The 15731-nt window shown below is 37.2% G+C and overlaps 1 protein-coding gene and 1 long non-coding RNA gene across 3 annotated transcripts in view; one reads left to right on the forward strand and one right to left on the reverse strand.

The window, feature by feature from the left end:
* The window catches only part of LOC115244591 (poly(rC)-binding protein 3), a 105363-nt gene that overhangs the window by 78812 nt on the left and 10820 nt on the right, over positions 1-15731 (reverse strand). The window lies entirely within an intron of this gene.
* Positions 31-2411, forward strand: LOC115244599. Of its 2 annotated transcripts, none has more exons than XR_003885400.1 (3): positions 31-347; positions 949-1386; positions 1527-2411. It is a non-coding gene; the product is annotated as an uncharacterized LOC115244599 (long non-coding RNA). The 2 variants fall into 2 exon arrangements; XR_003885401.1 differs by having other exon boundaries at positions 1004-1386.

The following is a 15731-nucleotide window of genomic DNA, read 5'->3' on the forward strand; positions in this document are numbered from 1 at the left end:
ATATATATGATATATAATATAAAATATATATCAAAGAAGATTCGTTTACATTTCTCGTAATATTTAAACTGCGGTAGTATCTATCGAACCAGCATATCGAGCTATCACAAAGTAGAGTGTGTTCAGAAAGACTTCAACTTAAGTCCAAGTAATTGCAAGAAAGTATCATTCATAGTCGAGCGACTTCTTCCTACTGATAACGAACACAAACAGCCGTTAAGCGAAGTGGAAAGAAGAAAAAACGCATGGCGTCCGCAAACTTTCATCAAGGACGCTCGATTAGAATCGACAAGAAAACTTGCAACAGGTCAGAAGATTCGCCTTGCATACACGATGGTTCTTTCGAGGTGAGGGATTCCTTACGGCGTTGAATGTTTGAATAATGTTGACAATCGCTTACTGCTATGATAATTCTAAATAATGACGATCTCGAGGCGATGAATCTGTACCTAAGTCTAATTAATGAACATGTAATACAAACGAATCATTAATCAAGCGAGGTTTTGAACTCAAACAATTCAATCTAGATAACTACAGTAAATCCTTGTATAACGGGAGGAATATATTCCGCGTTATATAATACCGCTCTTATACAATGCTCATGGATTACATAAAGTTTAAAAATACTGTTTATTATAAACTATGCATAAAACTTGTTTTCAATACATTATAATAATAAAATTTTATTTATTTTATTTTAAAAATGAGAAATGAGAAAAAAAATTTAAAAAGTTCTTCATTATATAACTTAAATTATATAATTTTTCATTTTATATAAACCGGCAAAGTATAATTGAATTCAAGTATAAAAATTAAATCTTGAAATTTATTTATCGCGTTATAAAAGGCTTGTTGCTTTTTTTTTTTTTTTTATAAAAGTATCGTGCAATGCAAAGATTTACTATATATGTGCGCGTATATTTATATCACAATTTCTTCGAAATGCAGTTTGAACTGTAGAAATCGAATTGGGAAGTATCGCCAACTAGTTTCGTGTCGATAGTGTCTACTGGATATGAAGGAGTAACGGAAATCGGCATCAATACACGCTCGGATCTCACACGCATTGGTATGCGTGTCACAACGGTCTCGTTGTTCCCGTTTGACGTCCCGCGACGGGAAAATATCACGGATAAAGTGGAGACATATTTGAAAAGCAGTCGCGGTGCCGGAGCGAAAATAACAGAGAGAACGATGATACTACTGCCTCGTGTATCCGAGAGTATGCACGGCAATGCACTCGCAAACTGCATGTTTCTCCAAGGCGACTCGACGGTGAAAAGTTTCTCACAATTATAAGAGAAAGAGTTGCGGAGAAAGAGAGAGAGAGAGAGAGAAAGATGCATTGGAAAATAAAAAACATTCAACGAAAATATGTGGAATCAGGTTCGTGTTATTAATATGAATTTTCAATATAAATTATAAACATAAATTTTATTTAAATATAGATGGATTTCCTTGAAATTATAATTTGCAATCTATCTCTCTGAAAAAATATCAAGTTTGCGAATACTAATTTTTTCCAGTTATAATCTCCGTGGAAAAAAAGATTACCATAAATATAATATTCCTATCTGGCAAGTGATATTTAAAATCGCAGTAACATGAATTAGCATTAAATAGCAATGTAAATTAAAGCTTTTGTCTCGCGTCAGTGAAAGACGTTATTTTGCTTATTGATGAGCCATTCCAAAGTAAATTAAAATACAGCAAAAGAGAGAGGCAATTGTTTTGGGATAGCTTCTTCTTTTCGAGCGCCGCATAAAGCTGGACCACAGAACTGAATGATTAATTCGAGAATTAAATTTTCAAAGGTAGCACGATCGTTATTTACTCTTTTCTTTCCTATCGTCTCTTGCTTTTTATAATCGGATTCCGTCGTTGGTATCCTTCGATATGATATCTTCTCATTATAACTGAAATTGTTTTTCGCGTTGTTTCTTTGTCTTTAAGAAAATTAGCATTTATCCGTCGGCGAAGTCGATTGTGATTACCGTTACGTGTATAATTCACAATAAAGTGTCTGCCTGTTTATTACGTTTCATTAAATCTCCGTGTTTGATCGGATTATTTCGATTGTTGCGCATTCGTTATTTCGGCATGCAAATGTGACACTGGCGAAAAAAAATGAAATGTTAGTTTTAGATACAAACTTACGGATATTTAAAAGCAAGTGTGTTTTTTATCGTATTATTAAATATATAAATATACAAGAAAAAAACTTAACACGCGTTTAATGTATATAAGAATACTATTCGTAAATATGATAACGATACACTATTGTGTAAATTCCTTCTTTAAATTTCTCTGATATAGACTCATTACACAGTACAATAAAAAAAACACTAAAGATAGTGATGATTAAAAAAGTAGACTATCCATCAACAACTTTCAAATTTTTGCACAAAATCAAAAGATGTATTTTATAAAAAAAAAAAAGAACAGAAAAGTTCCCGGAGTAATATACTTTAAAATAAGACTAACAAACGCAAGGCAAGAGAATATAATAAATAGGAGAAGAATAGCTCACCAAAAATCTCTCCGCACGTGTAAGCAACTTACTTAGTTATGAGTTGAAAACGAAGAAAAAAGGGAAAAACATGTAATATTATACTATAATTTTCATAAAATATTGAAAGACTCAAACGATTATCTTCCAATTTTAATAAGAGTTCCGAAAAATTTCAATCATTTATAATAAATGGAAATACAAAAAAATTCCTAGATGAACCAGATTCTTTTGGGACATTTCTTCGATGTATTTCGTAAATATTGTGTGTTTTATTTTTTTCTTTTGTTCTCAATTCTCATAACTAACGTAAGTTGATTACGCTCGCGGACATCCTCGTTAAACTATTTTTCTCCCGTTTTTTTATCTTCTTGCCTTTCCTTATCTTTGTTAACCGCACATCAAAGTGTTGCTCCGGGGAATGTATTCTTACAAAAATGAAAGCCTGTTCCTTCCGTTTGACTACCCTTGTCTTTTACATCCTTTGACTCCACGACATAGTCCGGAAGCTGGCTACTGGTGGACGGCGTGCTCGAGACTTAATTTCAACGAGAAGTTATTTCGGAAGATTCCACCGCGCAGCTCTTGATTATTTTTAATTAAATATATTCTCTTATAATTTTTTAATATTTTATATCCCTTTCTACATAATTATCATTTATATTATTTACTTTTTATAAATTAAACAATCTGCTTATCGCGTCGTTTTCTTTTATATCACTATTTAACCGGGACGCGTAGGAAATTCGTATACTGTTTAACGTATAGTGATCATCAATAAGAATGCAGAGAAGATGATATCATTTGGAAATTTAATTCATTCTACTTTGCGGATATCAATAAATCGCGCGCTGATGATTGCGTTCGAGAGGCTCTTTTACCGTCCCGTTTTCGCGATTGGACATCATTATCATTTCTATTACATGTATATGTCGTTATTACATGTCCCGTTGTCATCAGCTCGCGTCTATGACAAGAATGTCATATTTTACAGATTTTATCGCTGTCGAATGCATTTTCAGCGATCCGGATGCATTTCCGTGATATTATGTTCACGGCGCTGCCGGTAACGAGAAATACGCAACGCAGTCTAACGCACTCGGAAGGGTGGCGAAAGTGCGTCAGAATGCGAACGGCGGCGTTGCAGCACGGGCGACACACAGTTATGTACATACACAATCGCGCTGTGTAACTCGTGCAGCGCGATGAAGCTCGACATTAAAGAGCCCCCTCGCAATATCGAGGGCGAGACGCAACACGGAGAGCGACTTGGCAGGGCCTAGAGGATACGGAGAGCGTAATGTAAACTAATTAGCAACGAGTCTACGTCAATTAAGCCCGCTAGAGTGCCTTTCGCGGTGACATCCCGCCAGTGGGGAGGATGCTGCATCGACGTCTCGTGCTGTGACAATGATGCACCTACTGGGTATCTCATGGAGGTCGAAAATTATCGATCCGGCCAATGCCTGTCTCGCAAACTACGTCGCAAAATATGCATTGAATTAAATATTTTTCTTTTGAAATTTAATTTTTTTTTTTTTATGTAAGATTATTGTACAAAAAGAGCGGTAAAATTGCGAGTTCTTAGATTGACTTGGGCTTTTGAATTTTATGACCAGTGTGTACTATAAATAGTGTCTGACTCTTTTCCAAAATTTCTTAATTTTTCTAGATTTATCTAATCATTTATATAAATATTTCGCGTCTTGTGAAACGGTAAGGAGCTATAAATGTTGGGCTCGCGTGAGCTTAAATGCAGCAGATATATAACACGCTAATAGGAAAATACTAAAACGGGAAATTACGCTCGTCCTGTGACGTCTATCACATCTACCCGATCGAACGTGAGTCGCAATTATCTCATCTACGATGAACGAAATTTAATCGTATTTAAAACAACTATCCAGATATTTGGTCTAATAAAAATATCATTGAATGAACTATGTATGTCTGTGGCAGACCGTGACGTAAATTTTAATTGAAGCAACAGCATTTTTTTCCCGTGTATTATTAATATACACAGAGAGTAACAGAGAGAGAGCGAGAAAGAGAGAGAGAGAGAGAAAGAGAGAGAGACACACTCGGAGAGACAGTCACTATTTTATTTATAATTTAAGATATGATTCCCGGAATGCGCCGTCATTTGTGCATTATCCAGCCGGAGCGGATGACGTCTTTCCTTTTTCCCGATCGCTCTCACGCCGTGACACAGCAACAAAGTGGATTTATGTGATGGAAAACTTGCCGATATCTGCCTCTCTCCTGCGACAAACATTTTTCTTGAGTGCAGCTCCGTACATAGCTCTCTCTATATATATTCGATTTCGCGGGCCGCTGCTATCTAACTAAAAGCGGGGCGGCCCCTTCCATCAAAAGGGGACCGATAAATCAGTTCCGAGAATCGCGCTTTCGAGAAAAGGGTGGAAAATCTACTTGCGAAGGAGACCTGCGCGACGAAGTTCTAAAAGAGAGACCTCTATCCTCTGTTAAGCGATCGCGAAAAATGTATATTATATTTATGAATTTTACCCAACGCAAGATGAAAGATATTCACGAGGTATAAAAGGCTACGATTTAATTGTCATAAATGTTTGTTTGTAATTTACTCAATAATTTTTCACATAAACCTTCGCTATAATTATAAAAAATGGTGTATTTAAGATTCACGTGTATTCCTACGTGTATGTCTAATACTTTATATTTATTTTCTTGTGTGTGCACTCTTTCTTTCTCTTTTTCTCAAAAGAATACGAGCGGTAAATATATAGAAGGTATTTGCATGGAACAACTTCCTTTTTAAATATAAAAAGAAATTTAGTTATTATATTTAAAAAAAAAGTTCTTTATACATGTATAAATAATACCTAAATATGCCTTTTTTATTTTGAATTAAAACATTGCTTTTATAATTGTAAACTAATTTTGCATCTGCTAATAATATTTAATTAAATTTGTTATCAATTATATAACAATAAATGTTAAACACAATCGTCGTATATATATCCTGTGCGAAAACTTAAATAAATAAATCTCTATATTCGTACTGCTAAATATAAACTTTGGATTATTGGACAAACATAGTTTTCATGTTATAAAGATAAGTGATGGTGGAAAATAAGAGGTTTCCCAATAAGACTCGTGTTAAGTTGAAAGTTTTGCAAAAGAATCCGCGAATATCATGGATATTGATCGATATTCCTACCATTTCGCACATCTTTTAATGGCCTTCCGTCTGGCGGCTTTAAACTCGCGGTTAATAAGTACTTCATCAAGTTACCGTGAGCCACGAGAAGAGGAGAAACTCGGTATATAGCGAGCGGGATTGCGCAGATTTCGTAGATTATATCGCGAAATTGGCTAATCTGCGCTACTCCGAGTAATCGCGAGTAAATTCCGCGAAAATTCGACGCTACAAAATGGATTTTGCGAGAATAAATATAGCTAACAGATTATTCAACCGCGAAAATTATTATACGCCGGTTCTTCTCATCCGGCGGTCTGGTAAACGTCAAACTCTCGGAAATTGCGATGCGGATACGAATCACTTCGTAAGAAGAAACGACTCGTCATTTTCAAGATTTGTATACAGTGCTTCAAGATCGTGCTACAAAAAAAAATTACATGGAGAAATGATTTTTCTCGGAATAAATAATTCTTTCCGCGTAGTCGATATTTAAAATTTCCCTGATGTTGAAACAGCCGTTTCACCATGATTCTAAAATAGCAATATCTGATTGTTCCCATAATCTATCCCATTATCTATCCCTGAAGGATGACAGTGCCATGATAAGGATGATTGAGGAATATAAGCTGATAAAACGCGTTCTAAACGAATCGCGCAAACATATTAAAATAATTTTTCTCATTATGCAATTTACAATATGTATCTACGTCTTATATTTACGATGTCGTACACAAAAGTAAGGATAATAAATTTAATAAAATGTTAAATTATAAGAGAATTAAACTTTATATATTATATTCAACGTAGAACAAATAATGAAATTTAAAAATGAATGAAAGACAGAGACAAAACTGATTTTACAGAGATCTCTGTATATTACAACCTAAAAGCTACCAACATGAAGGTTTAATTAAGCTTTCACAACGATATAACGTACATTTTAATATCCAACCTCATTATGCATTGGTCAGTACAATTACAATATTAATAACCGCAGTTGTAAGATCATTACTGGACCGTTTGAACTCCATTTTTTGTACTTGGCTTTGTTTTATAACTCTTGGCATTGTTTTATAACTGTTTCTTGTGGCGTCCGCGAGAAAAGCGACAAATGATTTTCGCGCCTAACGATGGGAGGGGGCGAAAAACAAGCGGGTCCGCGTCGTCTAGTTCTAATGGATAACGCTGCGGGAATGAAGAGATGAGGGATGGTGGAGGAAGAGTTCGCGCGGAGGGTTGGCAAAGAGGCGCTTCGAGCAAAAGGAAGAGGCCGAAAAAGGCGGAAAGAAGGCCGAGGAGACGGCGGCGGCGGCGATGACGATGACGACGACAACGACGACGACGACCGCGCGAAAGGGGACGAAGAAAAGGAGGCGAGAGCGAGAGAGGCTGACTGAAGCGCGGAGGAGTGTTACAATAGCTTGCAGATTGAAGAGGCAGACGTACAGTCCCTGACCTAGCCGCGTACAGTCCCTCCAGAAGGTTACGGCACGAATGTCACGCGAAATGAGCACTCCATCGCGCTCTCTCGCGCCTGATCAAACCACTATATTACTACTTGTACAAATACGCAAATATATCCCGACCAGACGAGGGATCTGTCCTCCGGTGGTTCTCAACCTGATTGATCGAAGCTGATCTTTTCGCTGTACGGATCATCCGTCGCTGTACTTTTCAAAAGATTCACGAGGGATCAGATTGATAGTTTCGGTGATATGGATCTACGCGAAGTGTAAGCTGGCATGGTCAAACTGGTTGGACAATCGTTGATTATATAAGCATGTGTAACCTTTTCACATTAGCGATAATTTTTAATCAGCGATAACGTTAATATACTATCGACTTACTTTCTCAATACAAAGAATTTGTAATGTTCAAGGTTAAAAGAACATTATTTAACATTGATGTTTTTTTATAGCTTGCATAAAAAATGAAGCTTCATATTTGTTCTACTGTATTTTATTTGTAAGAAAAAAATAATTTTTTTCCATCTTACTACGAAATATCCGAAATTGAGGAACTCTTGACTTTATCAACGACGTTGCGGAAACGATTCGGAATATAACGACATTGGAAGGGGGCGACAAACTCATTGCTGTCGGGAAAGGATTGTTCGCTCAATTGTAATCGACAAATCCAGATCGGACTTGACCGCGGCACTTATCGTGCCCGCGAAATCAATCTCGGCGATTTCGTATGACAGCCCAAGCGAGCAACGCAATTACCGGGACTATTATCGGCTCCATTCTGGCTCCTTCCGGCAAGAGGGAAGGCAGAGAAGGGGGAAAGAGAGAAACTTCGCAGCGTGGGAGTCCCTAGCATGATCCAGGCAGACCCGATGCTCCTCTAGCTTTTAATTTCTCGCTTCGGTTTCCGGTTTCGCGTGGTTTGAAAAAGTTTCGAGACGGAAGCTGCACCGCCGCCGCTTCACTCGGAGAGATGCTTTGAGCGGCAAGAAGAAGTCCGTCTCGAGGTCGGTTTGGATGCCGTAGCTCTGGGGCGTAATATTGATCATGGCGTAGGCGAGAGGAAGGGCGAAAAGGGGCGAGCGAGACGAGGGGGGCAGGTGGGGTGTCTGCGCGCCCTCTCTTCCTCCTCCGCCTCGCTTTCCACGAAGGCACAGGGAGAGAGAGAGGGGACGGGACGAGGAAGGGGGCGCGAGAGGGCAGAGGAACCAGCCGAAGCGTTACAACGGGCCCACTACTGCTGCATACACACGACGGATATACCGGGTGTTCGTTAAAAGAATATCTATCTTTCCCGGAGTTGCGCTTGTTTACTTCTTGAGTTTCATTTTTCTTCTAACCACGCGACAGAAAGTATTCGAGATATATGCGTATTTTCAAAAAATGGAGTTAAGAAAGATTTTACTGTGACTACAAGCATATGCTTTTAACATTAACAAAGTTTTCGTGTTTTCTACGTATCTTGTGTATTTAAAGTCATAATCTGTTAAGAAAAAAAAGTTAGTGAAAACAAAAATATAGTTGTCAGCAGCGGTTTTAAAAACATTCGCATACCGCGGTGAATTTTTCACAAAAAGGATATCGTAACCCATCTTTCTGAAGCAAGATCGCGGTAATTAGAAATTTCTTGAGAATTAAGCATATTCCATATATATGTCGTAAAAGCTCCGAACGTCTCTCTAGTAGCATTTCTTTGGTTTTGGGGGGACATCGAGTTTCCCTTAACGCAAATGTAAAAGAAATCATCATTTTTTTATGGCAAGTTTCTAATTTTTTCCATTACATATATTTTTGATAACTTTGAATTAAAACACTATAAAAAATATTTTAGATTTAAAATATTTTATTAACTTTTTAATTTCATCAAATTTAGTGTGTTATATAAAAGACCCATTTTTTAATCGTTTATAACTCGAAAATGATTAATATCTCCAAAGGAATAATCATCCAAATCCACAACAGAGAGTCTGTTATTAAAAGGACGTTCGTTGATTTTAAGATATTCCGCATGTGTGCGTTTATATATGAAGATATCTCGTATTAATAAAATATGAATATCGCCAGACGAACAATAGTACCCAATTACCGGTCGCCCTGTATATTATTGGCCGTACGAGAGAATCACGTCACAATGTACATTTTCCATAAAGCGCGTCGCTCGTTATCCACGTTAGCCGCATGCTGTCAATCATCGAATTCTCGGCGAAAACCCTGCCAGGCTTTATTCCACCTTTCGCAACGAGTTTTTCCGGCTGAGAACCGCTGGGACTGTTTCAGTCAGGATCGAAATGACAGTCTGGGCGAGAGGCGCGAGAGCTTTGAAAGCTCTCCGCTCTTTGTCACTCCCTTTCTCTCTCTCTCTCTCTTTCTCCCTCAGTAGGGAGTTTCTGTGCAGTACGATATGGGATATCGCGCTCATGTATGCACACGTGTATCGAGCGAGCAAACTCGCCCGAGTGTACGCGTAATCGTTCGAGCGTGTGGGTGTGTGCAAAAAATTCTTTTACGAGAGAGAAAGAGAGGACTTACAATACACAGCCATACACAGGTGGAAGCCATAGAAAAGCCCGTCTGGCTTAAAGGGTCAAGTCTCTCGGACCGCACGTAAAGGGATCCGCGAATCGTCATTATTGAGAATAAATCTTTTTCGAATACTTCAGCATCTAATGCATAAAAAAAGGGGGAGAAGGAAATAATTTTGAAAACAATTTTAAATAATGTTTCTCCGAGTTTCTGAATATGTGAAGAATCTCTTTATTATTCCTAATCCATATATATACTATAAGTGAAGAAACATAGGCATATAGAGGCTGCAGATGAACGCTTTTCATATAATGTTTTAACATTTCTTTTATACAGCGTGTGTGTGTTTATTCTTAATTATATTTAATTCTGATATTTATAAATATATAACATATAAATATTATCCGTCACATTTAACTAAATACGTTTGATTTCGAATTTTGTTTATCTAATATAAATTGATGATATAACGTTTAGTGTGTTATCGTGTGCCGAACAATAAGCGATTACATTTAGCATGGGATGCAAATTCACTGGCTTCGTAGGCAGCAACCCCACATTGATATATGATAGTTGTATTGTGTTTTTGCGTGTCGATCCGTTCGATCTCTCTGCTTTATGAAAGTAATATTTTTTTGAATAATAAAACAGGTGGAGAAAAACAGAGAAAGAGAGACTGAGTTCACGGAAGGTGACATAGAGAAACAGGATGATATGCTTAAACGAGGGCTGCAGCGACTGAAGGGGGTGGATGGGCCGTACAAAGGGTTGTGCAGCTGCCATAGTCGAGACCTCTCCAATTATGGTCCCGGCCTCCCCTCACATGCGTGAGCGTTAGCGGGGTTTCATTAATTTTAATGAAATATTTTTAACTCTCGTCGGGACAGTGGCGGATCTTTGATTTAGATCCGCGAGATGCGAACCCTTACAAAGGTCCGGGCCTTATATTCTTTACTTTATATGTATTTACAAAATTGGCAATTGCAAAAATGCAGCAAATAAAAACGTAACTATTGTGAAACAAATATATCGTACGTTATCTGAGAATAAAAAGATAAAGAATTTTAAGACAAGAGCACCGTAGACAAAGAAACGAGCGCAGGGAACTAAAATAATATGCAAATCCGCCATTACACGCGGTCGTCAGAGAGAATCCGTGATAGTGGAATCGCGGATAGTGGAAGGAGAGAAGCACGGTGCGGCGAGCGTAATCGCATTGTTTACGAATGTTGGAATTGCGTCTTCTTCGCGAAGTTGCTGAGATATTTCGCGTTGCTTGCGTACGCGAAAAAAGAGGCGAGAAAATGGCATTGGCGAGCCTGCACGGAGACGAAACAAGCTTTATCGCCACGATTTGCTGTATCGTTGCACAAACGCGCGTGCGGGTGAGGCGAGAAGAGAGAGAGAGAGAGAGAGAGAGGGAGAAAAGGTTAGAGAATTTCTCTAAAGCTTTTAATTGCGCCACATCCTCTAATTTAAATATTTTCCAGAAACATGAAGTCCCGAGGGTTTCTTATTATTCTATTAACTAATTATTGAATATTCATATTTCTGCGTACCGTTCATTTTGTGATTGTAAGATTTTTAATCCTCCTTTTTATGAAACAGACATTTTACGCAAATATTAAATGGAAAAAATATAATATTAGAATCAGAAGAGAACAATGCCAAAATAGAATTAAACTGCTTTACGTTAAATGACACGTGGCAAATTATTAATTTAGAGTATTCATTCTTTTCACAGATCTTAGATTCTCTTTTTCTGTAGATTTTGTTATATTAAAAAAGCTAGTGAATAATGGAAGTCGCTCAATGGATGCAATGTCAACTGCCATAAATCCCCGATACAGTGTGCTTCCAAATGATGGTCTTATTTTCTCGCCAGTTGATAGCTGGATTATGGATGCTAAGTAATTGGCCACATCCGATACAAGATTCCTCTAGAGAATACAACAATTTCCCACCATTTTCTGAACAAGGTCAATACTCTTCGGAGTGGGCGAATAAGGTTTAGTTGGCCTCACTCTCATCTCGTTCGGGCAAGACAGCGGAACGATGATAGGAAACTTATCGGTATGCCGAATACGCCGTTCCTAAACCATCCATTATCATATTTATGATGTCTTCCAGTTTCTTCGAGGAAAAGAGAGAGAGAGAGAGAGGGAAGAAACAAGGAGAAAAGGAAGTAACTTACGCGTTCGCTTACCGTATCGACTCCCCAAGGTGCATATTCCTTCGCGGGACCTCGGCCATAATCGAATGGGATTAAGCCATTATCGGGGTTGTATTTTTCTCCGTTCCAGGAGATCGCTTCGCTCGAAATTAGCTTTAACGGTCGAACAAGCTCTCTTGCTTATACGTGTTTGAAGAGGCGTTTTATAAAGTTGTTATGATTATACGAAGATTATAATAGAATATAATAGATATTTGTTATATAGTTCAACAAAAAATAATTTCTTCTTTTTCTAATACAAAAAAAGAATACAATTCTGACTTTTTGCTCTATCACGTCATAACTTTGAGAAAATTACGGCTAAAGTTGTAAAAATAACTATTTTAATGTATTTTTACACATTTTTATTAAATATTAAATATGGAATTTATTACAGGAAAATAGCGAATGAAACTATTGAGCATCTATCAAATATTTTTCAACGTGTTTATTCAAACTTGAGGGTTTTCAAGATCGCCAAATATGAATCTGCAATGTTAAAATTGGTAAATGCAAAATCAATAAATTACGTGAACCTTTTTTTTAATTTTGGCATCATTATATTAATTATAATATAATAAAATACATTAAAATGGCCCTTTTTAGCAACTTTAACTATATATTTACTTAATCACGAATTTCTCGAAATTATAAGATGATTATAAGATGCGGATAATTAAAAAAAAAAAAACCAAGGTTCGTATTCGACATAAAAAAAACAGCAGGAAATGATTACTTTTTTTGCGTTTTTCTTGTAGAACTGTGTTATATCAACTTGATCTAAACTTTTTTCTTCTTTTTATAGTTTTATTCTGGTATCATAGTTCAGACTGCGCGGATAAAACTTTGACATAACGGAGATGTATAATTTTTTGTACCTCATGAAATTATAGAATTAGAAGGAAACTTCCAGAGAAGCTTCTCTCTCGCTCACATATCTTGGTCAGCGATATCGGCAGCTGGACGCCGAACTTCCGCCATGGGAAAATGAAAGTTCGATAGGGGAGGAGAGAGGGGGGCTTTCAAACTGTGACGCCACGTGCGAATATATCGCCCTGTTATGGTTTGGTGCTTTTGAACGGAAAGTTAAACACGGAGTGGCAGGCAAAGCGAGCGTACAAAGTACACTTTGCTTCCTGTTAGTGGGATTAATAACTTCGCCGCAGCTCCGACTCCTTTCATCGTCTATAGTTTAGTTAAGTTGCAAACAGAAAATTATGCCCCTGCTGACGAAAAGTCGCCCCATAAAACATTACCATCATTCTTCAATAATAACTGATTGTCGAAGAAAACAGTTGTGTAAACAATATGTTGTTATAAGTCGTCGAAAGAATTCCAATATTTATGATTAGACATCTCACATAATATAATTGAGTTTTGTTTGGGAATCCAAATATCCTTTTTTTTATAAGACGGAGCACTTTATTCAAGGATTTATTTCCGAAAGTTTAGGATTAGTTTCCGATACATGTACATATATACATAAAGCCACCAGATGATACATACCAGGTGACTTACCGCCATGTCGAAAATACATCGTGGCCTATCTCGTCTACCGCGCGTTTTGGAGAGCCGGGGTTAAGCGGTGTCACACGGGGCAGTATCGGCATGAATGTTTCATGAGGCCGTTCGCTCCCACACACAAGCGCCAACGCGGGATCGCACACGCACGTGCGTGGTCGTGTTTGCCGGGACGGCAATCCGGCGAACGCGCGCCTAAATCATTGTCACCTCACTGATTGGCCGGTGTCCACGGTTCTCGTAAAAAAAAGTCCCGACAGCGCTGACTCTCGGCTTTTTCGTGCCTAGACGAACATTCATTTGTATTTTACCGCGGAAATAGCGGAATCACGGAACGAGGGATGCGCGCGCGAGAGAGAATTTAATTCGCTCCTGCGAGAATTTGAAAAAGTTATCTCATTCCTAGAGGATACGTTCGATAAAACTACGTTGGTAGCTACTAATTATATACCTTTATTCATCCTTCTCTCTAGAGCCTTGAAGAGAGAGTCATCTTAAAAAAATCTATTGCTTTTCAATATATTTATATAGTTGTCTTATTTCTTCAGAAATATTTTTATTTTTCTCTACTACTCCTGTGTAGTTTACATTCACTCAAAAAAAGTCTTGCTGATATAGGTAGATTTCTAGGTATCGCAACAAAAATTTATCGCTATTTTTTGTATCTGTTAGAATATTGTCTGTTACATATAGAATTTATAGCAGCAACATTCTAATAATATCTTCTATATTTGCTAATCATTTATGTACCTCAGTTAATTTTGCGCACCCAGAAAATTTTATTTTTGCTGGCAAAACCACTTTTTTGAGTGTTCAGTTCGCAATAAGCGTATGTATGGATAAGATCTTTTATATTCATTTTTAAAAATAAAATAAGATTTATAAATTTAAATTTATATATATAAAGTATGTGTAATTTTTGAAGAGCGAAAAAAAAAGAAATACTCCGAAAATTATAAGCCGAACAAAGCCGGGCAAAAATAAACGATTAATTCGTATCGACGCGTTCCCGAACGATGACATTTTGGCAGTTTTAGGTCGGCTACGCTGTTTATTGAAAATATGCCGGGCCGCACAATGTCACGTCATCGGCAAGCGAGTGAAGACAAGAAAATTGATTTCGCGCGCTTTTGGCCGGGGAGGAAGAAAGCCGAATTCACACAAGTCTCGACACAAAGCCAACCCCGAGAATAGATTGCACGAATAACGCGCACCGTTGCAAGCCTTTTCAGAATACTACCTTCGGAAGTACTTTTGGAAGAAGGATACGGGACCCCGCTGTTCTTGACAACTTGCACGCGCTAAGCTTGGCGAACAATGAAAGGATGTTGAAATTTGCGCAGGCAGGTACATATACGACAGTACAATGAGATCTGTCTTGCGATATTGTGGAGAGTTTTCCTCAAAGTTAACCCCATCTTTATCGCGTAGTTTGTGCATCGAATACAGCCAAGTAATTTTCAAAACCCAACATTAACATTGAAAACACTATATGTTAAATAAGGATCTAATACTCAGTATAAAATATGCAGGAAAAATTTCGAGATGCTTTCGGTGCTGTAAATATATATACAATCAGTACAGGATATTTCAAAAATACTGGATGTTTTTTTAATAGCAGTTCTATAGCAGTTTCTATAGCCAATTTTCTTAACAAAGATATTGAAGCATCAATAATTTTTTAATTGAGACAAGCAATTGAAAAATAATAGTTTTTCGCAAGCTAAACTTTGTGAAATTTAAAAGTTAACAAGACTCTTCACTTAATTCCAAATAAAAAATTTACTTTAACAGAATTTTCATCTACTTCGACAACAAAAAATTTATTTAAAGTTTAGTTACAAACATATATAAAAAAATAAATTTGCAAAATATGATCACTTCCCTCCATTAATCAAGATATATATATACATATTATAAAGTTTAATCAATATATTATCTTCATCAAGAGGATATTAAAAAAAGATCCGGTTGACAATTGTTGCACGAAAATAATATAATTTTTCAACGCAAATTGTTACCAAGAATGACAATTTATCTTTAAAAAAAATTGAGCTCGATATCGTCGATGTAAAAAGACATTCGCTTTAAATTCGACGAGGAAGGGATAAAAAAGTTGGATGCGCGACCGTTTATTTCGCATCGCCCAGAACGATCCGAAATTGCAGATCCGGTCGATTGATCTCGGATGAATATTTAAGCCTGTGGCACGCTAACGTATCCTTTTTGCTGCCTTATTTCCCCTTGATCGTTATCCTTCTGCACACAGTCGCGCGACATACATACACACGCATACATCAAATTTGTATCAGTATC

The sequence above is a fragment of the Formica exsecta genome, unplaced genomic scaffold (genome assembly GCF_003651465.1).
Source record: "Formica exsecta isolate Colony F162 unplaced genomic scaffold, ASM365146v1 scaffold826, whole genome shotgun sequence".
NCBI lineage: Eukaryota > Metazoa > Arthropoda > Insecta > Hymenoptera > Formicidae > Formica > Formica exsecta.